This window comes from Dermacentor andersoni, chromosome 1 (assembly GCF_023375885.2).
Source record: "Dermacentor andersoni chromosome 1, qqDerAnde1_hic_scaffold, whole genome shotgun sequence".
In the NCBI taxonomy this organism is placed as follows: domain Eukaryota; kingdom Metazoa; phylum Arthropoda; class Arachnida; order Ixodida; family Ixodidae; genus Dermacentor; species Dermacentor andersoni.
In genome coordinates, this window is record NC_092814.1 from 91,719,009 (window position 1) to 91,746,000 (window position 26,992).

The window sequence follows — 26,992 nt, forward strand, 5'->3', positions numbered from 1 at the left end:
CCCTTCTAGTCCGTGCAGATGGTCTTAAAGGGGACAGCATGGTAACACCGAGTATTACACCATGCAAGTCAAATTTCGCAAGCAGTCTCTATTGTAAATATTTTGTTTCACCATTCTTTCATCTCAGTGTCGCTTTTGCGGTCGGCAGCTTCTTCCTCAGGAGTACGCACTACTCGTGGTCTTCCCATACTTGTAGCTGGCATGGAATGTGCGGAAGCACGTACTACTCGAAAGCTCCATATATATTTGGCGCAAGGCCCACCACTAGAGATGCAGGCGCTGCAATCGTTTTGATGATTGACGTCTTTGTGTTTCTTAATGGGGTTACACACACGTTCGGCTGCGACGGAGAGAATGACGTCAGTGATGGTATGCCCGCAGTCCGCCGTTGTCGCTTGCATACGATGTCTCGAGTTTGCTCGGTGGCGTGGTTATAGCAGCATCCGCCCGGCATTGCCGCTTGCTATTCTTCAAAATTAAATCTGTCCGTCGCGTAAGACAATGAATAGCTCAGACCCCGTTAAGCAATGGCTCATACCCCGTAAACGCGGCCACCGCATAACGACGACAGAAGTGAAATTCTACGCTGGAATGACGAGCGGCAACGGAGCCAGCTGTGGAAGAAGACTACGAACGCGGGGGGAGTGGCACGAGCGCGTTCGCGCGGTAGCGCCGAGGGGCGCCAACAAGCCAGCTGTGGAAGAAGATGACGTTCGAGCCATAGCTGATGATGATAGTTTTAGCTAACTTCGACAACGACGGCACAGGGTCCGCATAAACAGCATCGCTGTAAAACGTTTACACCCGTTGGGTCGTATCTTGTCCCACAACGATAATCGCGTCATCCGTCTTGCCCGCATTTCCTCTCTTTAACGCTGCGAGCCCAGTACTTCCAAGCATGGAGGAAGAAAAAATTTAGGAGAGAGCACTACGTCACGTGGCGCATGAATGCAGCTTTTTGCGCACAGGACGAGGACAAAGAGGCTGAGACACACGAGCGCAGACTTACAACGTGTGTCTCAGCCTCTTCTTTGTCCTCGTCTTGTGTGCAAAAATCTGCATTCATGTCCTACCAACATGCCCAAACAGTCACCTAGTCACGTAGCGAGCCTTCGCAAGCGGACGCTTCGTGAAGCCCATACATTTGCTCAGTGGCGGACCAACACGTAACCTCTTGCGTCGAGATCGCAGAGCGAGAATCGAGATTTGTTGACACGTTTGGTTCCCATGCAGTTGCTATGCCAGTAGTTTTTATTCGCTGAACGCTTATTCAGCTGCCCTGCCGTGGCCCTGCCTGCAGAGCGGGAACACTAAAACCAATCGCGAACTTTGACGTGCGATCACATGTTGGGCCACCAGGTTTAGCAGAATTCAATCGCTTTAAGGGCGCTGTGTCGCAGAAAATCCGGTGTCGAAGAGAAGTTTATTTCAACAAACTTAATAAAAAAACTACATCTGCACTTGATTTGATGTACAGAAAAAACATAACAATGTCCCATAACATCAACAGCTAGGGCATATTATGATGAAACAGCAGGTTACATACAAGTCTGGCAGGTGTTATTACCTGCCGGAAATTAAAGTGTCAGTAAGGTAACAGCGGCGCAGTAATGCGCCCATTGCGAAGATGAAGCATGTCGACCATATCCGCAGGAACTGGTCCGCATTTAGGTTGATGAGGTCCACGCAAGCCTGTTCGTACATGTGTTTGCGTAAGCGGCGTAGTAATGGGTACATCGCTCTCTGTGGCCGCCCCTGTAGTGCCGCAGCACCTCTTTGTGTGCTCCCACACAACACAACTTCGAAAAGCCTTCGCGGTTGCGTTCTGGGATCCATGCGTACATGGATCCCAGAACATGAATGCGTACATGAATCGAACATGCGCCATAGTAAGAACCAACATGTTTTTGCAACAGTACAATCAAAGAGGTGATGATGATGAAGCAACATTTACTGGGCCCGAAATAAATCGGTGGTGCACGCAGGCACCAGACGGGGTGGTTCCCTAGTTACGGGACCCATATGTTTCCAGCAGCTCCTGGCCCCTGTCCGTCAGTGCGAGCTGAATCGGTAGGGCGGGGCTGGATAACAAGGTCTCCCATCGCTCAAGGGATTGGGGGTGTTGGTGGAAAGGGGAGGAGGGGGGGTCTTGAGTTCTGTGCACTCTGCCAAGACGTGCGGCAGGGTGCCCTTTTCTCTTCTGCAAAAAGGACAGAGCACATCGTATTCCGCAGGGTACATGCGGTTCATGAGTACGGGATGCGCAAGCGATCCCGCCTGCGCTCGACGCAGGATCGTCTGTTGTTGCCTGGTGAGTTTGGGGTGCGGTTCTGGCAGTCTGCACCTTTCCTCTCGGTACATCCGGGTAATGTCCCGAAAGCTGGTAACCGGGTGCGGTAGCTCTTCCGGCTCGTGCTCGGCCCGAATTGACATTTCTCGGGCATGGTAGTCGGCGATAGTGTTGCCTGCTACCTGCGAGTGAGCCGGGACCCACACCAGCTCTATGGCTCTTCCCGGAGGCTTGTGCTTGGCTAGAATGGCTCGGGCCGCGGAGGAGATTACCCCCTGCGGAAGCTTCTGTAGGCTGTCTTTGAGTCGGTGACTACGGTGTCCACGCTCGGCTGTGCGAGTGCGAGGGCCACGGCCGCTTGTTCGGCAACTGCGGGGTCTGTTGTCTTCAGGGACGCGCTGACGATTAGCCTGTCTTTTGATGTAACCACCAGAGCGAGGCGTCCGCGTAGAGGACCCTGGGGTTCTCTTCCAGCTTCCGGGCTAGGGCTTTCGCTCGCGCGGTGCGCCTCTCGTCGTCCTTGCCCGGCGTCATGTTCCGGGGAAGGGGTTTTGTCTGAATGATCGTTTTCCAGTCTTCCGGAAGGGCCGTCTTTATGGGTACTGGCTCGTTCTGCCATCCTATTTTGCATAGGACGGCTCGTCCGTGTTCCGTGTGACTGAGCCGGATTCTCTGATTAGAGAGGTGGGCTTCGATGAGCTCCTCCACCGTGTTGCGGGCGCCCATGTCTAGCAGTTTTTGAGTGGACGAGTAAATGGGCATGCCCAGTGTTTGTTTCGTTGCCTTACGAAGCATCGTGTTTAGGGTGTCCCTATTCGCCTTCGTCAGCTGGAGATACGGGGCGGAGTAGGTAACCCGCGACACGACGAACGCGCGTACCAGGCGCATGGCATTGTCCTCTTTAAGGCCTCGGTTTCCATTAGATACCCTCCGAATCATACCAAGTATCTGTTCGGTTGTAGTCTTGATCTTTGTGATGGCGGCCTGTGCCTTCCCGTCGCTCTGAAGTAGTAGGCCGAGAATCCTAATCTGCTGTGTTGGCTTGATGGTCGTTCCGGCGATGGTGATAATCACGTTCGGCGGCAGCTCCTTCTTGGATTTTTCCCGGTTGTGGATCATGAGCAGCTCTGATTTCTGGGGAGCGCAGCTCAGTCCGCACGACTTTGCGTACTCGTGCACGGTCGTTGCCGCCCGCTGCAAGACTTCCTCCATCCAGGCATCGGATCCAGCTCGGGCCGTCCACACCGTAATATCGTCGGCGTAGAACGCGTGGTCTACGCCTTCAATTTGCTTGAGTAGATCGGGCAGGGGCAGCAGGGCCAGATTGAAGAGCAGGGGCGACAAGACCGATCCCCTGAGGGGTGCCCCTATCGCCGAGTTCGACAGGGTCCGACTTCTCCTCCCCTATCTTGATGGTCGCCGTTCGGTTTGACAGAAAATCTTTGATGTAGCCAAATGTCTTTCGGCCACACCGGGTTTTGTTCAGATTCTGCAACACGCTCGCGTGGGACACGTTGTCAAACGCTCCCTTCAGGTCGAGAGCGAGTATCCCGCGCGGCGCGTGCCTCGTTGCCGGCTTGACGACCAGTTCGTGGAGTTGGATCATCACGTCTTGGGTGCTGAGATGTTGCCTGAAGCCGTACATCGTCTCTGGCATCTGATCCGTTTCTTCGAGGTGCTTCTGCAGCCGGCGAACGACCATGCGCTCCATCACCTTCCCCACGCAGGATGTGAGGGAGATGGGCCGCATGTTGTCTATCGTGAGGGCCTTGCCCACTTGCCGGGCTTTGGAATGAAGCGGACCTCGGCGTCCTTCCATTCCTTCGGCTACTGCGAGCTCTCCCAGGCTTCGTTAATGTGCTCCAGGAGGCCGCTGGCCGCTGTACCGCTCATGTTACCGAGTAATTTGTAAGTTATAGCGTCCCTGCCGGGTGCACTTCTCTTGTTACTGTCATCTATCGCTGTCCACAGTTCCGTCATGGTAAACGGCCGGTCTAGTTCGTTGTCGGGTCCTTCGTACCTCTCGGGCACCGGGTACTGGCCCTTCTCTGTCTTTAAGTACTTGGCCTTCAGGTCTTCCAGCAGCCTGCGGCCGTCTCCCTTGTACGAGTTCAATACTTTGGTGAGGTTGCGAGTGGTCGCAGTTTTGCTACTCAGCGGGTCGATCAGATGCCTCAAGAGACACCACGTCTTCCACGTCGAGAGCTTGCCCTGTAGGCCGTCGCAGGTCTTCAGCCAATTTTCCTTACATAGTTTGGCCGCGTGCTCGGTGATCTGTTTGTTCAAGACTGCTATGCGCTTGGCCAGCTTTCTATTGTGTCTCTGACGTTTCCACCGTGTTAACGAGTGTCGGGCCGCCCACATGTGGGTCAGTCTGGCGTCCACGTACGGTGTCTGCGACGTCGTTGCAATTTCTTGGGTAAATTTATCGAGGGCCTTCTTCTGGTCCCTCGCCCATACGGTGTAGGTCCTTTGTGTTTCAGCTTGTCCCGATTCTTCCTCGGACGCCTCTTCTTGTTCTTGGGTAAACTTTCTAATCTTGTCCCAATCTATGATCCGCGCCGTCCCCAGCACAGCCCGATATCGGGAGCCTCGGATCGTGATGCCGATGACGCTGTGGTCAGACCCCAGGTCCACTTCTTCGCTTCTCCAGGAGACGTCTAGCGTGCCTGATAACCACGACAGGTCTGGCGTGGTGTCCCTCGCGGCACTGTTGCCTCTTCTGATGTTTACGTCTGGCTCGTTCAGGAGGGCCATCTCGTGATCCTCCATTGCTTTGGCCAATGCTTTTCCTCTCTTGGACTGAAACTTATAGCCCCACGTTGTGTGAGGGGCGTTAAAGTCGCCGAGGATCAGGAGCGGTCTGGTCCCCGCCAACCCTTTCGCCTGGCTCACGATGCGGTCAAATTCGTACTGTCGTTGTGACGGCCGGCAGTACGCGCTCATTACAAATAAATTGCCTGAGCTGCCAATTTCTCTCGCATGAATTTCGACCAGCGTGTGCTCGCACCCACCCTGCGCCGTGACATGTTGAGTTGCCGCCACGTTGCTGCGGACGAGCACCGCCTTTCCGCTCTCCGTGGGGTCCGTGTAAGTGACGTACCCCGGGAGTCTTGGTTTCCCGTTTGTTTCTTGTAAAGCAATTACATCGGGCTTGTTTACTTGCCTGTCAATGTGTAATAATAGTTCCGCTTCTTTGTTGCGAATCCCGCGGCAGTTCCATTGTTAAATTACGGTGGTATCCCCCCCCCCCGGTTTTCTTCTTGTGCTTCTTACTTGGCTTCTGCATCATCCTTTCCGGACGTCTCGAGTCGATTGCGCCTTTTCGCGATCGCGCCTTTGATTTTTTCGGACCGCTCCTTTTTCAGGGACGCGAAGTGGTTCCTCACCGATGTTGATGCTACTTTTGGCGCTAGGCGCTTGTGCCTCACCGATCGCATCTGAGGCTGACTCTCGACAGCCTCGAGTCGGGCGTCCATTTTGCCTAGCCTTTCATTAATTTGGGAAATTGCGGCCAAAATGGCCGTCAGCTCTCCTTCTCGCGGAATCTGTGTCGTTGCCGTGGTCGCGGTCTCTGCGGTCGTCGCTTCCTCTCCGCTCACGGGGCTCATTTCGGCGTCCATCGCCTCTTGATTACTTGATGCACGTTGCGTAACCCCAGACTCTCCCGTCGCCCGCCCTAGGCGGGGCGAAGGGGGGTCCCTCCGCGGCAACCTGCGCAAGCCTGCGGCGTTGTTTGCCGCCGTGCTGTTGTTTTGGGGGCTAGCATTTGCCGAACTGCCGTTATTCGCCAACGTTTCGATCTTTTCATAAGCGCCCGTATTTGGGCGTTCTGCTCCTGGATCTGAGCGTTTTGGCGCTCTATGATCCTCTTAAGTTCTAACACTTCGCTACTGTCCTTTTGCGGATTCGCTTGCGAGTTAAGGGGTTGAGAGGGGGTGAGCGGTGGGAACTCGGTGTCGCTGGTTCGAGCGACGGGAGACCTGTTGGTCCAGCCCACCTTTTTCTCGGTGATCCCTCGGCGTCCGGTTGACTCGCTCCGGGACCTTGAACTGGCCCTAGATCTCGAACTGGTCCGGGAGCGCGAGCGGCGGTTGCCGCCGCCGTTGCTGCCACCGGATGGTGTCTTCGAGCGGGAGCGACTCCGGCGGCCGTTTCCGTATTGCTGCTGCGGCCTGGCGTGTGTGACCGGCCCCGTTGTTTGGAGGCGCTACGGCGGGGTCCGCCTGCAGGACCTCTCTTGTTTCGGTTTCTTCTCCCGGCGTCTTCTTCCTCTGCTCGGCGCCGTTCCCAGCGTCGCCGGCGGACGACGTAGGGCGTCTTGAAGCGGGCTTTGCAGGCCTTGTCCGCTGTCAGGTGTTTTCCTCCACACAGGCCAAACTTCGGGACACATCTGTGGTCTTCGGCGGGGTTGGAGATTCCGCACCCTCGGCAGATCGTGTTCGAAGGATCCGGGCACACGTCTAATCTGTGGCCCACTCTTCCGCACGCATAGCATACGTCGATTTGTTTTCTGTGCAATGTGCACTCCGTGAGCAGGTTACCGTATCTCACGTAATTGGGTACTTTGTGCCCTTCGAAAGCAATGACGACTGATCGGGTCTTACCGATTCGGTTTGCCTGTAGGGCCGTTGGGTTATGCTTGTGCACAACATTGTCCTGAATCTCCTGGGCCGTATCCTCCAGCGGGATGCCCCTTATGACGCCCTTCACCGTGCCGTGGGGAGCCGTTTCGTAGGTACTTATTTCGTGCGCCGTGCCGCGTATGTCGATCATTCCTACTGCAGCGTATCGGTCGGCGTGCTCTCTCTTGGAGGTGCTCACCACTACGATATTTTGCTGTCGGTTGGGGCACACGACGTCTTCACTTGCTTCATTGGCGGGGATCTGTGCCGCCGCCGCAATTGCACGACTTAGTTCAACGCGAGTCACGCCATTCACGTGGAGCCCACCTCGCGGTCGTAACACGATTTTTATGTCGCCGCGCGGAAAGTTTGGCATGCGCGCGCCTTTCAACAATTTGCCCTTGTTTATGCGTTTCGTCCTTGAGTGACGTGTATCGCTGCCAGTGGCGCCACCGCCGAGGTTGTTGCTCCGGCTGTTGACATCAGCCGTGGCCTTGGCGCCATCTTGGCTCGTTTTAAGTACGGGATTTAGGCCTATCTTGCCGATGCCTTTGTGCCTGGCTCTCTCACCGGCAGTTTTCCAGCCTTGCGATCTTGTGCACTGGTCCGGCGAAATTTCGATGCCGTGCACCTCTACACGCATAGCGGTAATCATCTTAGGTCAATGCTCACTTGCGTAATCACCGATGGTTCGATGTTCCGCTGGCGGCTTCACCGAGGCTCGGGCTGGGCCTACCGCTCCCCCGGCCAAGGCCGAAGTCTACGTTAGGCCCAGCGGTGGACGCTCCTCTCGGCACACAAAAGTCCTCTAAATTCGGAAAAAGCGGTCCCCTACCTCGGAATTTGGGTTCCCGGTGGTCCACACAACTTCATGCAACCGGTCGATGCACTTTCATTAAGGTGTGACTCAAAAATCCGGCAGTTCAAAGAAAAAAACATGGAACCCAGGTGAGATGCGTCCGCTCGCTCCCTTCGTCGTCGTCTTCTCCCAATCAAAGAGGGCATGCCGTAACGCTTCTTTCTGTCTGCACTCAGGGCAGCGGTTATTTTGGAAGATATTCCCCATGCTGCAGTGCGGCTCCGCATAGGCAAAACGCGCCAACCTCGTCTCCACCCGAAGTCGCGCACCTCGGCAGGCACGATCGGTGTGGTTAGCCTGCGCCAGCTGACGCTCCTGCAACACTCTAGCTCTTCCTGTGTCAAGTGTTCTATTGCTACTAATTCGCACACCTCCGTTGAAGGTGTGTCAGCTACATCTACATCTGGTAAAGTTGATCTAATGGATTGAAGGCTGCTGCATACATATTTATAAAATGGCGGTGGCTGTTTCGCTGTAGGTCCTGTTCTTATTCCTGATAAGAAGAGCTTCCTGGATATTCCTAGGAAATAGTCGACAAGTTTCCTGCCTGGATATTCATGATTGTTCACGAGGTCGTTACTACCTCGCAATGCGAGGACGGAGCTCATTGTCCTGATACACGGGATGCTAAGTCCACCCAGGCTCGTTGGAAGCCGAAGGAGCACTAATTCCGTTTTGTCTTCCCAGAGGGAGGAACCACCGACTGAAGCTAGTCTCTGTGAAGCCTTGCGTGGTGGGTGCGCTGTGCATGAGACGTAGTAAAAAACTGAGCTGGATTTTGTGTAGCTGCGATCGGCTAGCGTCAACGAGAACTTTGATGCCCCTGACAGCTTCTTTTCTGCCTTGCGCAGGTCTGACCACGTCTCCTGCGCCACGTCGCCAGACGCGAGGAAAACTACTCCCTGGACTTTGATCCCTGATACCCACTCAACTTCTTCGTCAAGGGCGGATGTAAAGTTGCCAAAGGCCATCGCCTTGCTTTTGTCTTTATTCAGAAGGGCTCCGGATAATTCAGAGTAATATTAAAGAACCGTAAGAAGGCATAGTAGCTTTCTTCGTTTCTTAAAAAGAGGGACACGTCGTCTGCATATGAAGACACCTTTATTTCTCCTTGGCCTCTCAAGGCAAAGTGAAAAGCGGCGCAACAAAGGGTCAAGACAAATAACAAACAGGTGAGGGCTCAGTGAACATCCTTGCCTGAGGCCGCGTGTGACCGGGAAAGAATCGCTTAGGCAACCGTTGACGAGCAAAACCCGAGTTTCAGAGGGCGATCTTAGCTAAAAATTCGGCCAGAAAACCGAATGCTTTCAGCACGCCAAACAGGTTCCGATACTCAACACGGTCGAAAGAATTTCGCTTGGTCCAGCGAAACGAAGCAGCCTGGAATTTGTGTCCTAGAAGCTAAGGTAAAAACATCCCTTGCCAATGCTAGAGATGAAAATGATCGGTCTTGTACGCTACACATCTGCGTTTTTTTGGCTGATTATGTCTGGAAGAGCAACCGAGCAATACTCATTCTATACGCTAGCATTGACGAGACTATCTCGTAGTCCGCGTTTAACAGCGTAATCGGCCGCCAAGACCGTGGGTCGGAAGGCTGGCCGCCTTACTTGGGGAACAAGACGACCCGGCAATCGCGGAAAGAATCTGGCCAAATGCCATCGGATATGAACTTATTACCCAGGGACAAAAGCGCTTCTTTGACGGAATCGAAAAATCGCACGTAAAACTGGATTGGGATGCCGTTTGGGCCGGGCGCAGAATAGGCCTTCATGTTTTTTACTACTGCTCGAAGCTCTTCGAGTGTCGCTGGCTCGCAGAGGTGCTGTACGACGACGTTATTTCACACTTGGGGCAGGGCTCGACAGAATTCCCTCAATCTTTAGCCGTAATCATTCCTGCACCAGCTGCCTTCTTCGGCAGTAAACACCTCGCTGACATGCTGTTTAAGGCCGATCCACATGACGGACCAAATTGCTCTTTTGGACCGCGGTCCGCGGATCACGTGATAGGACGTCATCAGTTCGTGCGTACCGCCGTTGGCCCGCGCAAGACCGCGGCCCTCGCGGTCCAACAAATCGCCGAGGCTTTTCCCGCTTCAGTTTTGGCGGCGGACCGCATGCAAACCGCAGTGATTTTGGCGTAGCCAACGAATGTAGTCCGGCAACAGAGTGTCTTCAGCCAAATCCAATCTAGTTTTCGGCTCAGCAAAAGCCAGTCAAGCCAGACGTTTCATATACGCCGTTCCCCCTACACGTGCTTGCAGCAGATATATTTTTTAAACACCGTGTCCTCTTGGAGTGACGTGGAGGTTTTTTTTTAATTTTGTATCCCTCGTTGAGCATGCAGTTCCTGGCTATGTGGGACTGGAGCTGGAATGATAACAAGGATAACACTCTGGCCGAGAGTGTAGCTGGTTGGTCTGCTCTGCCGTCTGCTATGGCGGTCCGCCGTGTGGATGTGCTCTGCGCCGGACCGGACCGCGGCGGGCCGTGACGTCGCATCACGTGACCGATCGGCGCGCAGACTTGGTCCGTCGTGTGGGTCGGCCTTTAAAGACTGCAAATGTCTGACATGGCGGAAGCGTGACATGTCGGAAGCGTGACATGAGGGATTCGGGTAGAGCATTTTTCCTCTGTCGATCCCGCTCATGAGTACCGGAGGACAGCTGGGTCGGACAGAGGATTAACCTGGGTGGCAGCTTGACTGGCAGTTCTAGACGACAGTCTGAGTAAAGTTTCGTACTTCAGCAAGTCGAGATAATCTTTCATTGCAAACGTAAGCGTGTCTGCATTGCGGACGATTCACATCCGCCTAAGTACTTCCTTTAATTCGCGAGTGATTCGAGTTTTTCGATCGCGTCCTTCTCGGGTGAGTAGCGGGCGCCACGCCGGCTTCAAGTCGTCTCAAGTGCGGTATGCTCCGCGTCGCGCTCGCACAAAGCTGCTCGTGCAGCGCCTATCGCAGCAATGCTCCCGGGATCTGTAAGTAGACTGACGTCTTTTCGCCCTAAATCGCATTTCATGGCGGTCTCGCCGAGATGCAGATGCACGGATAAAGGGATCAGAAATGCGGGGTGTGCCTGTGGAAAAGATAATTTCGCAACTTTGGAGATAGCAGCTAAGTTCAGGGGGGATAAGAAATTTATCTATCCTCCTTGCTTTCCCGAGTTGGCCCGAATAAGTCATCGTGCAACTGCACCCACGCATCGGAGAGACTAAAGTGTTGGGCAAGCCGGCGTAACGCTCGTATTCCTCGATAGTGACGGGACCGCCCGGGTCCGCGAGAATCGCGGCCCTCGTTAGACAATTGAAATCCTCGACTATGAATGTCGGGTAAGGCTCGAACATGTTTGTGTCAGCTCATTCGAAAAATTCTGTTGAATTGGACTGGCGTGCGAGTGCATATATCACTAGTGGTCTAGTGCCCTAACCCGTCTGGTGTTCAGCAGAAAATCGACGGCTAACGTGCGGCCGTCTAAACCGTACGTACTGTACGCTCCCTTTCTAAAACGAGGGTTTAAGAACACTACTCCCACGCCAGAAGACACAGTGTTTGTCAGGGAAAAGAAGGCACCAACAGAAAAACGGGTCTTAAAGTTTGACGCATCAAGGCCCCCTCCCCCCCCCACCCATGTCCGGAAATTACATCCTTGCAAGAAATGCACGTCGACGCCTGTTGGATCTGGAGGACAATCCCAATTGCTGTCCCCCAGATTTTTGGAGCTTGCCGTTGGGTGCGGGAGTTGGCCGAGGTTGAGGAGGACTTTGAGATGAAAACTGGAGGTTTATTTACATTATTTGCAGTGAGAGTACAAAGAAATTAACAGTCATAAAGTCATTACGGGCCGGCAGCAACTCGGACGCTGCGGCCCGTGGCAAGAAGCTCGAAAGAGGTGAATGAAGGAATGCTCCCTTGCTGCTCCCGGTCTCTGGCTTTTAACCCCTTCGGTGTCTCGAAGCCACGTCACGTTCGGCCAATCGGCGAGCCCGCTCAGGTGGCGTCATTTTCGGTCACTCGGCGAGCCCGCTCAGGTGTCGTCATTTTCGGCCAATGGTAGGCGCCCGTGCGATTGTGTCACACCCGGCGTACAGGGTCGCTCCTTGGGCCCCAATTGTCCGAGGACTTACTTCTCTCTGCGGTATTGCCTTCACGGTCTGCAACTGCCTTCACAAAGGCGGATAGGGGGATTGCTGCCAGGGCTTCACGGTGCATTACAGCCGTCTTGCCCCGGGACCCACGTTACCTGGAACAGTGCCAGGCTCTCGCTACACTTTCGGGAAGAGTCAAGCAGTGAATAGCTCCACCTGCGGCGCACTAGGTGGCGGACGCCAACTCGTTTGCACGTGCCGCGCCTCGGGAACGGGGTAGATGTGCTTCTGCGCTCCTTAATTAGCTGTGACGCGATTTGATGTGGTCTGGTGAACTCGAAGGAGGCTAACACGCCCCGCGCTCGCGCGAAGTGCACCGTCGACGGACCGTAACCCCTGAACATTAAGAGAAAAATGCACAATCGCCATATGATGGAAGCGAAAAATGTCGCCATGTTTACAGGCCTATAGTTAAAGGGTTCCGCCGTGGTGCGCGCAACTTTATCGAGACTTTGGATTTGCTCTCTTTATGCGAACTGCCCGAGTCCGTTTCTGCTTCGCGTGCTCCCGTTATCTCGTTTATCAGTGTCCATTACTTCTGCCATAGGCGGGAAGTTCTCATTTTTCCGGGGAGGGGTGGGCCGGGGGCCCAGGTAGCACAAGAGATACATAACGTTTTTATAGCATTTATCAAAGACGATAAAAACGATTTAAAGAAGACACAAGTAAGACAACTTCGTTGTTAAAACGCCGTATATATCTGCTAATGTCCGGCTCGGCTTAATTACTTTTTTCAGACGATCTAGACCAGCTCGTCAAAACGTATTCGAAAAGCTGGTCTTCAAATAGGATTGGCAAAGACAAATAATCCATTTGCTAGGGCTCTTCATATGTGTTTTCTAAACGCTATTAAGACATTATCAAAAAGCTGGTCTAGAAGTAGTCTTGAAAGGTTTACGATAATCTGAAGCTCGTCTTCGCGGTTTCTAAATGAGCCGAAGCGTCGGTGTCTAGTGTTACTGAGCTCCTGGCGCAGTTCCAAGCACTGTTGCCTATAGCGGCCGCCGCATCCTCGACCAAGTCACCCGAAAAGGCACATGTCCACGAAAATGAGTCCGCAATGCCGCCTTTGGTATGCAGCAACGTTGTTTACAACCAAAATGGGAATTACATCCCGCTTAGAAATGGACTCACCTTGACGATCGGCCTGGCCAGGGCTTTTGTGCCAAGAGTGCATGTAAAGAGCATATAAAAAGCAACACTTTATTGCAAAAATAATACTTATGCAAGATTTGAGCAAAGTATGTGAGAATTGCAAAGTAAATCGAATCTTTACAGTTGCTTAACTTCCCTTTTATTGTTGCTTTTAATAATGTTCATTTTTTTAAAGTGTAACACTACATATTCTCCTGGCGCTAATGTTATTCACCCGAATTACAGTGCGCTCGTACTGATTATGCATGTATGAAGATATATTCATGCCCAGGGAAGTGGATATATACCACGTGTTGTATTCATGAAGCTACTCACGAAAGCTTATTGTTTGTACTGCGGATGTGTGTGATGCCGATGTTGCCTGGTGGTGGCCCCCTGGCCTCGTCAAGCTGTATGTTTACAGCTTTCTTGCCAGGGTGGCTTTCAACACTGTACTTTGTACATGTTGTAAATAAGCTTGACTTGACTTGAAATGCGCATCAAGAATGACAAACTATAAGAAACAATTCTTAATGAACCAGAAATTGATCAACAATGACTAGAACATGCATAACCAAGATTCGTAAGTACACATACACTGACGAACAGCAAGAACGTGAAGTGTGTTAAGTTTCTTGTTTTTCACAGTAAAGAGCACATGCTATCAGATGAACAGGCTTGAGTTATTTAGAAATTGATATCACAGCATTTGTCTCGCAAACCAGATTTTTTTTCAAGGGAATTTTCCACGTCTCAGTAATTTCTCTCGTCGTATTCGAGTGCTGATTGCCGTGTTATAGTTTGTTTACGAAGCTTTCCCTCAAGTCTAAATATTTTAAGGCAGTTTTCCTAGCCTCTAAAGCCGCTCGAGTTCGCTCTTCTCCTCGAGCGGCCATTTTTCCTAGAAAGTATGCCTTCCAACCACTCGGACCACCGACTATCGCGGACAACATGAGTCTCTTTCCACGTAAGTGTGAGGCTCGGAGCAGGAGCTGTGGCGCTTGAAAGTAGCCTGGGGCCTGACGAACCAACCGACTGAGCTATCTTTCCGGGCAACATCGAAGGGTCACGAGTTCAAATCACCTGTTATGTTCCTGTTTTTTTTTTTGCCCCTTTTTCTTTCTTTTTTTAGAGCGCAGCTCTTTGGCGTCCGTTCCTGGGTTTCGCGTCGTCGTCGGCGTTGTCGTCGGCCTCGTAACCAGCTCCGCCCCCCTTTCATCCCCCCAGCGCTAGCAGCGACTGACTGATACCGCTGGATGCCGCTGACGCCGCTAGAGAGTCAAGATAACGTGACTGCATAGAACACCGTCGCCGCCATGCAGAAAGAGGAGGAAAGGGTCCCCCCCCCCCCCCCTGTTCTTGTGTGGCGGATAGGGTGCTCTTCAGTTGCCGACGCGCCGGTTATTTCACGTAGGCCCCGGCACGTCGACGAATACGTGACCACCTTCCCACGGCTAGACCTGGTTCTTAGCGCTGCGGAAGCGAGGGTATCATATTGTTTGTGTCGGCATCGGCGGCGTTGTCCCTGAAACCAACTCCGCAGCTGGGGTTGACTCACTATCGGCGTCAGCGGCATCAGTCAGTCGCTGCTATCTCTTCCCTCCTCCCTTTATCGTGTTGTCCGCTTGCTGCGCGCGCTTCTGCCCCCATCGTTTGCCGCTGGGTGTACACGCCGCCCCCCTCCCCCCTCTTCCTGCGAGTCTCCGGTTGTCAAAGCGCCGGCTCGAACTTAATTCCTTTCTTCGCTCCTCCTCCAATGCAACCCCTGTGCGGTGGCAATCAGAGAGCCAGATCGGTGGCGGCGGATCTGTATATGTGCACCGCCCGAGCCGAAATTGCCGCTGCCGTTCGCCCTGTGCGGTGTCAATCAGAGAGCCAGATCGGTGGCGGCGGATCTGTATATGTGCACCGCCCGAGCCGAAATTGCCGCTGCCGTTCGCCACTGCGAAATTATCTGCCAGTTCTTTCTGAGCCATGAGCGAGACGACCGATGGAAGTCCTCCGTCTGCTGCTGCTGCTGCTGCTGCTAAACGAGCTACAAATATCCCTCGAGGCCAGCGCACCTTCCACAACCCACGAAACACAGAACCTCTTAAAAACTTCTTGAAACGGCTACAAACGGCTATAGACGTCTTGGTCTATGATAAGACAGAAAATAGAATTTTTTCTAAACATGACCTCAGCCCTTGCAATATGCTAGTATATATTCTATCTGCGGCAAAACCCACTACTGGTGTCACTAGAGTCTGTTTTGGTAAACACATTCAGAATGTCTAACTCACGAACTTTTCTAGATCTTTTTGTCTAAAAGTGCATAAAATGCCAAACGACGTGTTAAAAGTGCGGTTATACCGTCAGCCGTTGGCGTTAGCGAATAAAAGACGCCACAGACAAATCGAACTCGTTGGAAGCAACATAAGTTAATTGGCTTTAATATTAAATAATTTCACACCAGAACTTCAAAAATCAAGGGCGTGTTATTGTTTTCCATACGGGGCGCGCACACGACGCCTGGAAACCATTCTGTGCTCGCGCCGCAGGTATACTGACAGCAGCAGGAGCGAAACGCCGGCGTTGCACAGCGATGTGACAGAGCCACCGCACTGCGATCACTTCGGCGGCACAATCCAAATTTGTCGGACATCTTATTCTGTACTGGAAACACTGGGAGGCAGGAAGTTTGAAAAAACGGCCACTGCCGCCCGCAAGATCTCGCTGTCTCGGTCGTGGGTTCGTTATTCAGTTGTGTGTCATTCTAAGCCGTTATGTACATTTATACTGGATATTAACTGGAGTCATTTAGCTGTGCTGATGCTGTTTGCCCTGTGTTTTGCATCAGTGCTTCGTGACATCAGCTGTATTGCGTGTTTTCGCCGACGGCTTACTACCACAATGGCGGGATCTGCGTTCGCCGCCTTCGTGTCTCGGTGCGTCTTTGTACGTCGCACGTTCGGATAACACTTTTTCCGGTAAGTGAAATACATTGCACTTCGTTTTTCGTCAACAATGTGAATATTTTTAGGTGTTACCCGCGACAATTCTTGATATATGGGCTCTTCTGCCCTGCGAGTTTTCGTCATTACTTTTATACGAGGGTTCTGCTTGTGTTCAGCCGTTCAGCACTACCGCGCTCCACGACTTCCGCAACACCAGTCAGAACTTTGCCCTGCTTGTTAGTCTTTGTGGTTAACGTAGCACGAACCAACCGAAAGGAGTGCATTCGAAGACGACGCGCTGGCTGTAATGCTGAACCAGACTGAACTCGCCCTATTTTGTGTCCTTTTGTTTTTGCGTGTGCGCGCGGGTGTGTCAGTGACTATGCAGTTTGTAGCGTTCCCACTTTATAGCAAAACAAAAATATAACTGCAATGTTAACTTCATCTATACAATTCCAAATTAAATCGTCTGCTGATGTACAAATTTCACTTGTGTTTTGTTCTAAATAAGCAGCAAAACCTTTAACCTAGTAGGTGCTTCATGTGGGAGTGAAATCACGACAGCTTGGCATTTATTAATGAATGACTGTGGCTGGGTCACCTTATTTGTAGCTGCAAATCTGCCTTTCAACTGACTTGATGCTATCTTATTTTGTTCCTTTCACTCTATAGACGGCTGGACATCCTTCTTGTACCTTGGCGCTAGCTGGATGACGGGACCTCATCATGATCAGTAAGCCAATGCACTGTACCCTCTCTGGTCCTCCCAGTGCTTTCTATATGGTTAAAGGCCAGGGAGCACTTCGTGGTAAAATAGCTAGTTGGTGTCTCACAAACGGGCATCTTTTTGCACTGGTCCGTTGGAAGCTGCCACTCTTATAACCAATTACTCAGTGCCAGTGTACATACACAGTTCTACTAATAATTAGTTTCCCTAAGCCTTACAAAATGTACCTGTAGGTAGTCATTGCTATGTAAGAACTCAAAAATTAACTCTGCTGTATCATACAAGTATTCCATACATGAGTAAAAATTTGCTACAACAGTGTACATTACACCTTGCTTCCCTAATGCACAACTGTATTCAAGCCAGTATGTGATTAGTTTGGTATTCTAAATGTTTTCAGTGTGATCTAGTTTCTTTACAGGAATTTACTGTACAGCATCAGCAAGCAGTCTAATTTAAGATTTATGTGTGCTGTAAAAGGTGTGCTTTGCCACTAGAATTGATAAAACATGGGCCGAGGCTTTCATACAAGGACAAACTTCAATTTCGCTCTACCACCATCAGCACTTGGCTGGCGCTTGCAAAATGAATCACATCAGGTAGCTTGTGCCAGACTGTTTTTTAACCTTATTGTGAGGAGATTGCAAAGTGATGTGTGGAGGCGCCTGCGTCTGAGATATAGATTGCGCTGCAACATATGTGCGTGTAGAACAGGCATGATGCTGAGGGTTCCAACAGTTTGCAGAGGTGCTCTTAAAATTTTGTCATAACTGCAATTTTACCTGTGCTGTTTTTTGTCACCTATTTCAATAATATCATTGGAGGTGTTAACAGAATTTAGCAATCTATTTGCCCTGGCCCATTAGCCTGCCACATTTGCCTTTTCACTAGGTGGGCAATTATTCAGCATGGACCATCACTTGAATACACCTTTTTATGTGCAGTGGCTTCTCAATTGCAAGTCAACATACATGCTCAGAATTACCTGAGGCTATAGATGCACTGATGAATTTGCCACTTATACGAATCACTTTGCACTTTCTTGCGCAAACAGCATGTTAACACTTCCAAGACAGTGGGCAATGTTATCGTTTGATCACATCATGAGATACTTTCAATTTTGTGTGACGCATCATCCAAGGTGTTGCATCATTTGTGTGAGGTATTGCCCTAAACCAATTAGGGTCACATGAAAATATATCAGCAAAAGTGATTGATCCAGCTAGGAGTGTTGCTTTGGAACACTACTTTATCACCAGTCCTCCTTTGCTTGCTACCTGCTTACTCTGTACTGTGTCATGTTGAAGTTTGAAAAGAAGGCAACAGCTAGGCAGTGCAAAATCCCAAACTTGCTTTTAGTTTAACAATATAAAATGCTATTTAACTTTTTAATTAAGTTAGTACTCATTTACCTGCAGAGTGAATTACTGTTTTAAACTGATTATATTTTGCAGGAAGCTTCTGAGACTTGTTTGGCACGTTGATAAGTGGCTTTTTAGCCACAAAACACCATAAAATAATTTAAAGGCTGACTTTGACTCTGCTATGCAACTTAGTGACTGTACGACAGGAACAAGGTCTCTGAGTTGTGGCGCTGGCTAACACTCCCAGAGTTCTACTAGGACACATAAATACCCAAGAAAGTGGATGGGAAAACGATGCTGCTGTAGCTCAATTGGTAGAGCATAGCACGCGAAATGCGAAGGTTGTGGGTTCGGTTCCCACCTGCAGCAAGGTGTTTATTCATCCACTTTAATTTCCATTAATTTATTGTTTCTTTATTTCATTTATTAAGCACAAGTAATTTCCCCTATGTTGTCCTTGGTGTCAGTGTTTGTTGGCTTCTTATGATAGGAAATATACTAGTCATTTTAAACGTCATCGCATACATACCTTAAGATACCCGTAATTTAAGAGAAAGGAGTGCTTAAATTTATTTTTAATGTGAGCCAAATTTCTTGCTTAGCACATATTGCTAATTGAAGTTCCAATTTCAATATCCCCATTTCCTCCCTCGCCTTTTTTTCCCTCTTCTGTACAGGTACTGCTTGCCTATGTCTACAAGAACCGTCACGCATGGCCTGTGACAGCAAGCTTTTGTGGGCAGCAAGTGCTCTCCTACGAAGGCTGGCCTACTCTGGCAGCGGCGGCAATCATCTTCAAGATTCATCCATGATCACCTTTGCTGCTATTTGTCACTCTTGTTAATTGCACTTTCTGCATCTTCTCTAATTTATTAGGTAATAAAGTATGAGTATGTGACATGGTGTGAAGTAGATGTCTTGCTGCATTTTCACTTGCAATCATCTTTTATGCATGAAAAGCTCATCGTACAGTTTATGAAAAAATTAACAGCATATTTTGATTTATCTTTCAGTTCTGGTAACATGCAACGTGCAAGCAATTCACTAATGGATGGTATGCCGACGAACTGGCCATTATTTCGGTGTGATGCTGTGCAAGCATGCGGCGTTACCTTACAAGAGGCACCCACAAAGTAAGTTACAATTTACTTTTAAATGAAGCATGGACATCAGAAAAAATATATTTATATTGCTAGTTAGAGTGGTTCTCAGGGTGTTTTTCCAGATGTACTATCCTTTATTTCTTAACTCATTGCAGCACAGTGTTCTGTTTCGTATACTAGTGTAAGGCTATTGTGCCCCCTGTAGCTGAAACCAGGATGTAATTTTTGCCTGAACTGCAGCATCACTGACAAAATGTTTCTTTGCTAGAAACTATTTCAATTTGGTGGAGACGCAGCAGGGCGAAGTTTTGTCAATAATGACGTGTTTAACGCAGAGATGTTTTTGTTTAGGTCAATGGGTGAACATTGGAATGATATCAGCATACAATACAAATCTTGTTTTATTTGCAAAATAATTCTGACAGGCGGCGTTCAATTGATTGGTCTAATTAAAAAGCACTAATTGACCAATGAGGCTGTACTACACTATTCCCATGGTTCACATCTGGAAAAACTACCTGTGCATCACTCTATCCGACAATATAAACTTTTTCTTTCTGATATCCATGCCTCGTTTAAAATAAATTGTAACTGTGGGCAAACGTCGTGTTACTGTAACAGCTGCCGCAAAAATTTGAGGGAATGTCTAATAAAAGTCTTCGGTTGTTCTTGTCAAGCTGTCCATTAGCCAACTTTTAGCGTAACGTTAGCAGGGCTTACTGAAGTACTTCTAGACGTCCATGGCTACAAAATGTCTTGATCAAGACAGCTACTAGGCTTTTGAATTAGCCGTTCAAGACATCTTTTAGACATCAAATAGCTGCTTGCGTGTTTCGTGGGAACTTAATGCGGTGAGTGTAAGACTCGTATCTCCGCGAATCCCATTCATGCAAGTGCGACGACTGATGCACGGCGGAGGCCAATATGGCATTAAGGGTCCAGTTGTGAACGTTTGCGTTGACGTGGACGATGTTGCTCGATTTCTTTGCCTCAATCTATCGAAAAGGTGAAACAGCTTATTTGCTGCGCTCAAATTTCGCATTAGGAAGTAACGTAATCGTCGGTCATTTTTTTTTCTTTCTTTTAATGTCTTTTCCTTTATTTTATCACTGTATGGGAACCCTCCTAAAAAAAAAAGAAAGATATATATCTTCAAATATGTATGGCCTCACATGTGCAGGTCATAAATACCAGGTTCTCTAGCCGAGTGCCATCCATGCGGTATAACCGAGCTCAGATTGGTCCACCTTGACTGATCAAATAGGGCACCACTGTAGGTTAAATGAGGCGTACAACTCCTGCGGGACCCGCCGTGGTTGCTCAGTGGTTATGGTGTTAGACTGCTGAGCACGAGGTCGCGGGATCGGACCCCGACCACGGCGGCCGCATTTCGATGGGGGCGAAATGCGAAAACACCCGTGTACTTAGAATTAGGTGCACGTTAAAGAACCCCAGGTGGTCGAAATTTTCGGAGTCCTCCACTACGGCGTGCATAATCAGAAAGTGGTTTTGTCACGTAAAACCCCATAAATTAATTTTTAATTTAACTCCTACGGGGACGGTAGAGTATCCGTCTCCAGTGCAAGAGGACCGTGATTCAAATCCCGGTGCCGTGCAATTCTCCACCGGAAAATACAAAACAAAAAAACCGTGTGTTGAGAAAATTGCACAAACAGGCCTGGAGTGCGGCCTGATCCCGGTGACCAGAACCGGTAACGCACTCTCTCACCAGAGCAGGATTGGCCACCCTGGTGCAGTACTTGGCCACAACCTCCTATATGAATACAACAATCGAACCCCGGCCCTCAGTCCCCAGCAGCCGCGAAGCAACTGACCACGGCGGCGGTCAGATCTGTGACGCTGCAGAGGGTGCTAAGAATACCTGGCTCCGGACAGGCCGCCATTGGAATCTGAACCTGGCAACGTTTAACGTTAGAACGCTATCTAGTGAGGCGAGTCTAGCAGTGTTATTGGAGGAATTAGAGGGTAGTAAATGGGATATAATAGGGCTCAGTGAGGTTAGGAGGACAAAAGAAGCATATACAGTGCTAAAAAGCGGGCATGTACTGTGTTACCGGGGCTTAGCGGAGAGACGAGAACTAGGAGTCGGATTCCTGATTAATAAGGAAATAGCTGGTAACATACAGGAATTCTATAGCATTAACGAGAGGGTGGCATGTCTTGTTGTGAAACTTAATAAGAGGTACAAAATGAAGGTTGTACAGGTCTACGCTCCTACATCTAGTCATGATGACCAGGAAGTCGAAAGCTTTTATGAAGACGTAGAATCGGCGATGGGTAAAGTCAAAACAAAATACAATATACTGATGGGCGACTTCAATGCCAGGGTAGGCAAGAAGCAGGCTGGAGACAAGTCAGTGGGGGAATATGGCATAGGCTCTAGGAATAGCAGAGGAGAATTATTAGTAGAGTTTGCAGAACAGAATAATATGCGGATAATGAATACCTTTTTCCGCAAGCGGGTTAGTCGAAAGTGGACGTGGAGGAGCCCGAATGGTGAGACTAGAAATGAAATCGACTTCATACTCTGCGCGAACCCTGGCATCATTCAAGATGTAGACGTGCTCGGCAAGGTACGCTGCAGTGACCACAGGATGGTAAGAACTCGAATTAGCCTAGACTTGAGGAGGGAACGAAAGAAACTGGTACACAAGAAGCCAATCAATGAGTTATCGGTAAGAGGGAAACTAGAGGAATTCCGCATCAAACTACAGAACAGGTATTCGGCTTTAACTCAGGAAGAGGACCTTAGTGTTGAAGCAATGAACGAGAATCTCATGGGCATCATTAAGGAGTGCGCAATAGAAGTCGGTGGTAACGCCGTTAGACAGGAAACCAGTAAGCTATCGCAGGAGACGAAAGATCTGATCAAGAAACGCCAATGTATGAAAGGCTCTAATCCTACAGCTAGAATAGAACTGGCAGAACTTTCTAAGTTAATCAACAAGCGTAAGACAGCGGACATCAGGAACTATAATATGGATAGAATTGAACAGGCTCTCAGGAACGGAGGAAGCCTAAAAACAGTGAAGAAGAAACTAGGAATAGGCAAGAATCAGATGTGTGCGTTAAGAGACAAAGCCGGCAATATCGTTACTAATATGGATGAGATAGTTCAAGTGGCTGAGGAGTTCTATAGAGATTTATACAGTACCAGTGGCACCCACGACGATAGTGGAAGAGAGAATAGCCTAGAGGAATTCGAAATCCCACAGGTAACGCCAGAAGAAGTAAAGAAAGCCTTAGGAGCTATGCAAAGGGGGAAGGCAGCTGGGGAGGATCAGGTAACAGCAGATTTGTTGAAGGATGGTAGTCAGATTGTTCTAGAGAAACTGGCCACCCTGTATACGCAATGCCTCATAACCTCGAGCGTACCGGAATCTTGGAAGAACGCTAACATAATCCTAATCCATAAGAAAGGGGACGCCAAAGACTTGAAAAATTATAGACCGATCAGCTTACTGTCCGTTGCCTACAAAGTATTTACTAAGGTAATCGCAAATAGAATCAGGAACACCTTAGACTTCTGTCAACCAAAGGACCAGGCAGGATTCCGTAAAGGCTACTCAACAATAGACCATATTCACACTATCAATCAAGTGATAGAGAAATGTGCAGAATATAACCAACCCCTATATATAGCTTTCATTGATTACGAGAAAGCGTCTGATTCAGTCGAAACCTCAGCAGTCATGGAGGCATTACGGAATCAGGGTGTAGATGAGCCATATGTAAAAATACTGGAAGATATCTATAGCGGCTCCACAGCCACCGTAGTCCTCCACAAAGAAAGCAACAAAATCCCTATAAAGAAAGGCGTCAGACAGGGAGATACGATATCTCCAATGCTATTCACAGCATGTTTACAGGAGGTATTCAGAGGCCTGGAGTGGGAAGAATTGGGGATAAAAGTTGATGGAGAATACCCTAGCAACTTGCGATTCGCTGATGATATTGCCTTGCTTAGTAACTCAGGAGACCAATTGCAATGCATGCTCACTGACCTGGAGAGGCAAAGCAGAAGGGTGGGTCTGAAAATTAATCTGCAGAAAACTAAAGTATTGTTTAACAGTCTCGGAAGAGAACAGCAGTTTACGATAGGTAGCGAAGCACTGGAAGTGGTAAGGGAATACATCTACTTAGGGCAGGTAGTGACCACGGATCCTGATCATGAGACTGAAATAACCAGAAGAATAAGAATGGGTTGGGGTGCGTTTGGCAGGCATTCTCAAATCATGAACAGCAGGTTGCCACTATCCCTCAAAAGGAAAGTGTACAACAGCTGTGTGTTACCAGTACTCACATATGGGGCAGAAACCTGGAGGCTTACGAAAAGGGTTCTGCTGAAATTGAGGACGACGCAACGAGCTATGGAAAGAAGAATGATGGGTGTAACGTTAAGGGATAAGAAAAGAGCAGATTGGGTGAGGCAACAAACGCGGGTAAACGACATCTTAGTTGAAATCAAGAAAAAGAAATGGGCATGGGCCGGACATGTAATGAGGAGGGAAGATAACCGATGGTCACTAAGAGTTACGGACTGGATTCCAAGGGAAGGGAAGCGTAGCAGGGGGCGGCAGAAAGTTAGGTGGGCGGATGACATTAAGACGTTTGCAGGGACAACATGGCCACAATTAGTACATGACCGGGGTAGTTGGAGAAGTATGGGAGAGGCCTTTGCCCTGCAGTGGGCGTAACTAGGCTGATGATGATGATGATGATGATGATGATGATGATGATGATGATGATGATGATCACAGCAACTGCAAGAAGCAGAATGAAAATGCGTGAATGAATCGCATGGTATCTGCCTACAAGCAATGTTACCAATAATCTAGAAGCTTGAAAAGAACAGAAAAAGGAATAACAACACATACACTCTTAAGCAAAATTACACCCTTTTGCCACAACGACAATCGCCATCTGTCTTGTCCGCATTTCCTTTCTTTAACGCGGCGAGCCCGATACTTTCCAGTGACGAACAGCATGCGCGTTATCAGCATGACATAGCATTCCCGACAGGAAAGTAGCGGGCGCGGCGTTTTCAAGAAAGGAAACGCAAGCAAGGCAGATGACGATTATCGTTGTGTGGCAGAAATACACCCCAAGGGGTGTAACTTTTGCCTAAGGGTGTACCATCAAAAATTAATCCTGTGATAAAAACCAAACAATGGGAGCATGCCAAATTGAAAAGATTACCTGTACGGCACATCAAATATAGTAATGGTGAGAGAATTAAAAGAACCATCGAACTAAAAAACAATCAAGTAAGAAATCGTATAGAACACTCAAACAAGGAAATCTGTGTAACAAGTGAGCACCACTCTAATGCAGACTACGATGAGACTGAGTAACGCTACATAATTAAAACAATCTCAGTGCTCTAGTACACGAGAAATGAATGTGCAAGCCTCATTATTATAATAAACTCGTATAAACCTAGAAATTAACTGGAATGCGCAGGAAGCTGCGCTTCGGTAACCGAGGGAGCAATGGTCACAGTAACATAATAAATACAAATCGGTTTATGTAAACAGCATTGTATAAAAAGCATGTACCACTCTCGCAAAAACAGGCATAAGATCGCAATGAATCATCTGCAAACCCATGAATACATTAGTACACCTTGCCCACATCTCCAGTCTCCTAAAGTAAAAAAAAAAAAGAATTTGGCTCGCCATCCCGGGCCTGCGAAAGTGGATGTCCAGCAAGCTGTTTAATACCACCACTACAACTGCTGTGGGTGTATGCACTGCTTTACTGTTGTAGAGTGATGGTAATTTTGACAGCACGCCACCTCCCGTAACGGTGCTGCAACACTGAAATCAGGTACTAGGCTAGTTATTCCATATACACAAAGCTAGGGACGTCACTTCCCACGTCGCAAGCTGCCGTTGCCGCGGCAGCTTGCGCAGAAGTAATCGCTACCGGAAAAGGCATGCACGGAGTGCTACGTGTTTCGCATTGTTACCAGGTGCACCTTACCATCAATTAAGTGGCTCAGATGCTTGTTTTGCGATTGTTCTTTACTGAAAAGTATGCTATTATGTATGCTGTATTCGTGATTCCAAAGAATGTATGCACTGTGCGCTTCATTATGCTGACGCCTCTGCCAATTACGGGCGTACGAGCCATTGTTTCTGGCCCTGCGCTGCCGCCGCGATCGGCCCACATTTTTGGTAACAGACACAGACACAAAAAATACCGACCAACCAGGAGATAACAGCTTCGCTGTAGAAAGCACTTGGAATTATAAAACACTTTCACACATGTAGGTCCGAGCAAATGCTTTACCAGTTCACCCCCGCTTTCACATTAAAAAATGTTTGGCACACAGTCCAGGCAGAGTTCCATTGATGAACAGCTTGGGAGCACACCACTTTGTACTCTACAGTTCCGCTGACAGTGGCACTGCCGTACATGCTGGTACTTCAAATGTTTTCAGTGTAGACACACTTCCTGTTCTGAACAGGTATGCCCAGCTATTTGCACTGGTGCTCCATTTCGTCAAAGTGGACACGAAATCTTGCACTACGCTGGTAGTTGAAATGTTTTGACTGCAGATGCAGTGGCTTCAGCAGAACGACTTGCCGCATACCATCTCTGACACATGTATGCACTCACTCTTCACTTGGTAGCACTGAACTGTGTTCCCTCTCGGTGTGCTTGCCAGATAGGTTGGCAGGCCTGACACTCAAGTTTTTGCAGCTTCTAAAGAAACTTATAGGAGCACACTTAAGCTACAATGTGAAAGATATGCTAAATTTTATGACTTATGAAAGTGGCATGAGAACAAAATATGCAACTAAAACACTGTCACCCGCCGTGGTTGCTCAGTGGCTATGGTGTTGGGCTGCTGAGCACGAGGTCGCGGGATCGAATCCCGGCCACGGCGGCCGCATTTCGATGGGGGCGAAATGCGAAAACACTCGTGTACTTAGATTTAGGTGCACGTTAAAGAACCCCAGGTGGTCAAAGTTTCCGGAGTCCTCCACTACGGCGTGCCTCATAATCAGAAAGTGGTTTTGGCACGTAAAACCCCATAATTTTTTTTTTAAACACTGTCATCATCATCATCACCATCACCCTATTTTATGTCCACTGCAGGAAGAAGGCCTCTCCCCGCGGTCTCCAATTACCCCTGTCCTGCGCCAACCGATTCCAACTAGCACCCGCAAATTTCCTAATTTCGTCGCACCACAGTCTTCTGTTGTCCTCTACTGCGCTTCCCTTGATACCCATTCTGTCACCCTAATGGTCCAACGGTTATCTACTCTACGCAGTACATGACCTGCCCAGCGCCATTTTTTTTTTTCTCTTCATGTCAATTAGAATGTCATCTATACCCGTTTGCTATCTGATCCAAACCGCTTTCTGTCTCTTAACGTTATGCTTCGCATTCTTCGTTCCATCGCTCTTTGCGCAGTCCTTAACTTGTTCTCAAGCTTCTTTGTCAGTCTCCAAGTCTGCCCCATATGTCAGCACCGGTAAAATGCACTGATTGTACACCTTCCTTTTCAATGATAACAGCAAGCTTCGAGTCAGGAGCTCACGATGTCTGCCGTAGGCGATCCAACCCATTTTTATTCTGGGAATTTCCTTCTCATGGTCAGGGTTCCCTGTGATTAGTTGACCTAAATAAACGTACTCCTTCACAGAGTACAGGCTGACTGGCGATCCTGAATTCATGTTCCCTTCCTTGCCCGGTTATTCATCACTGTCTTTGTCTTAGCATATTAATCTTCAGCCCCACTCTTACACTCTCTCTCTGTTAAGGTCCAC

At 49.1% G+C, this 26,992-nt stretch overlaps 1 long non-coding RNA gene across 15 annotated transcripts in view; it reads left to right on the top strand.

Moving 5' to 3' along the window:
* The window catches only part of LOC126544519 (uncharacterized), a 35,806-nt gene extending 16,800 nt beyond the window's left edge, over window positions 1-19,006 (top strand). For 9 of the 15 annotated variants that reach the window (XR_011892736.1, XR_011892745.1, XR_011892735.1 and 6 more), the window contains 4 exons: window positions 8,626-8,946; window positions 15,899-16,028; window positions 16,668-16,728; window positions 18,764-19,005. This is a non-coding gene — a long non-coding RNA (uncharacterized lncRNA). Of the gene's footprint in view, window positions 1-8,625; window positions 8,947-15,898; window positions 16,029-16,667; window positions 16,729-18,763 lie in introns of all 15 variants that reach the window. The other 6 variants (XR_011892737.1, XR_011892739.1, XR_011892732.1 and 3 more) reach the window with 2 other exon arrangements.
* Window positions 19,007-26,992: the final 7,986 nt, after the last annotated feature.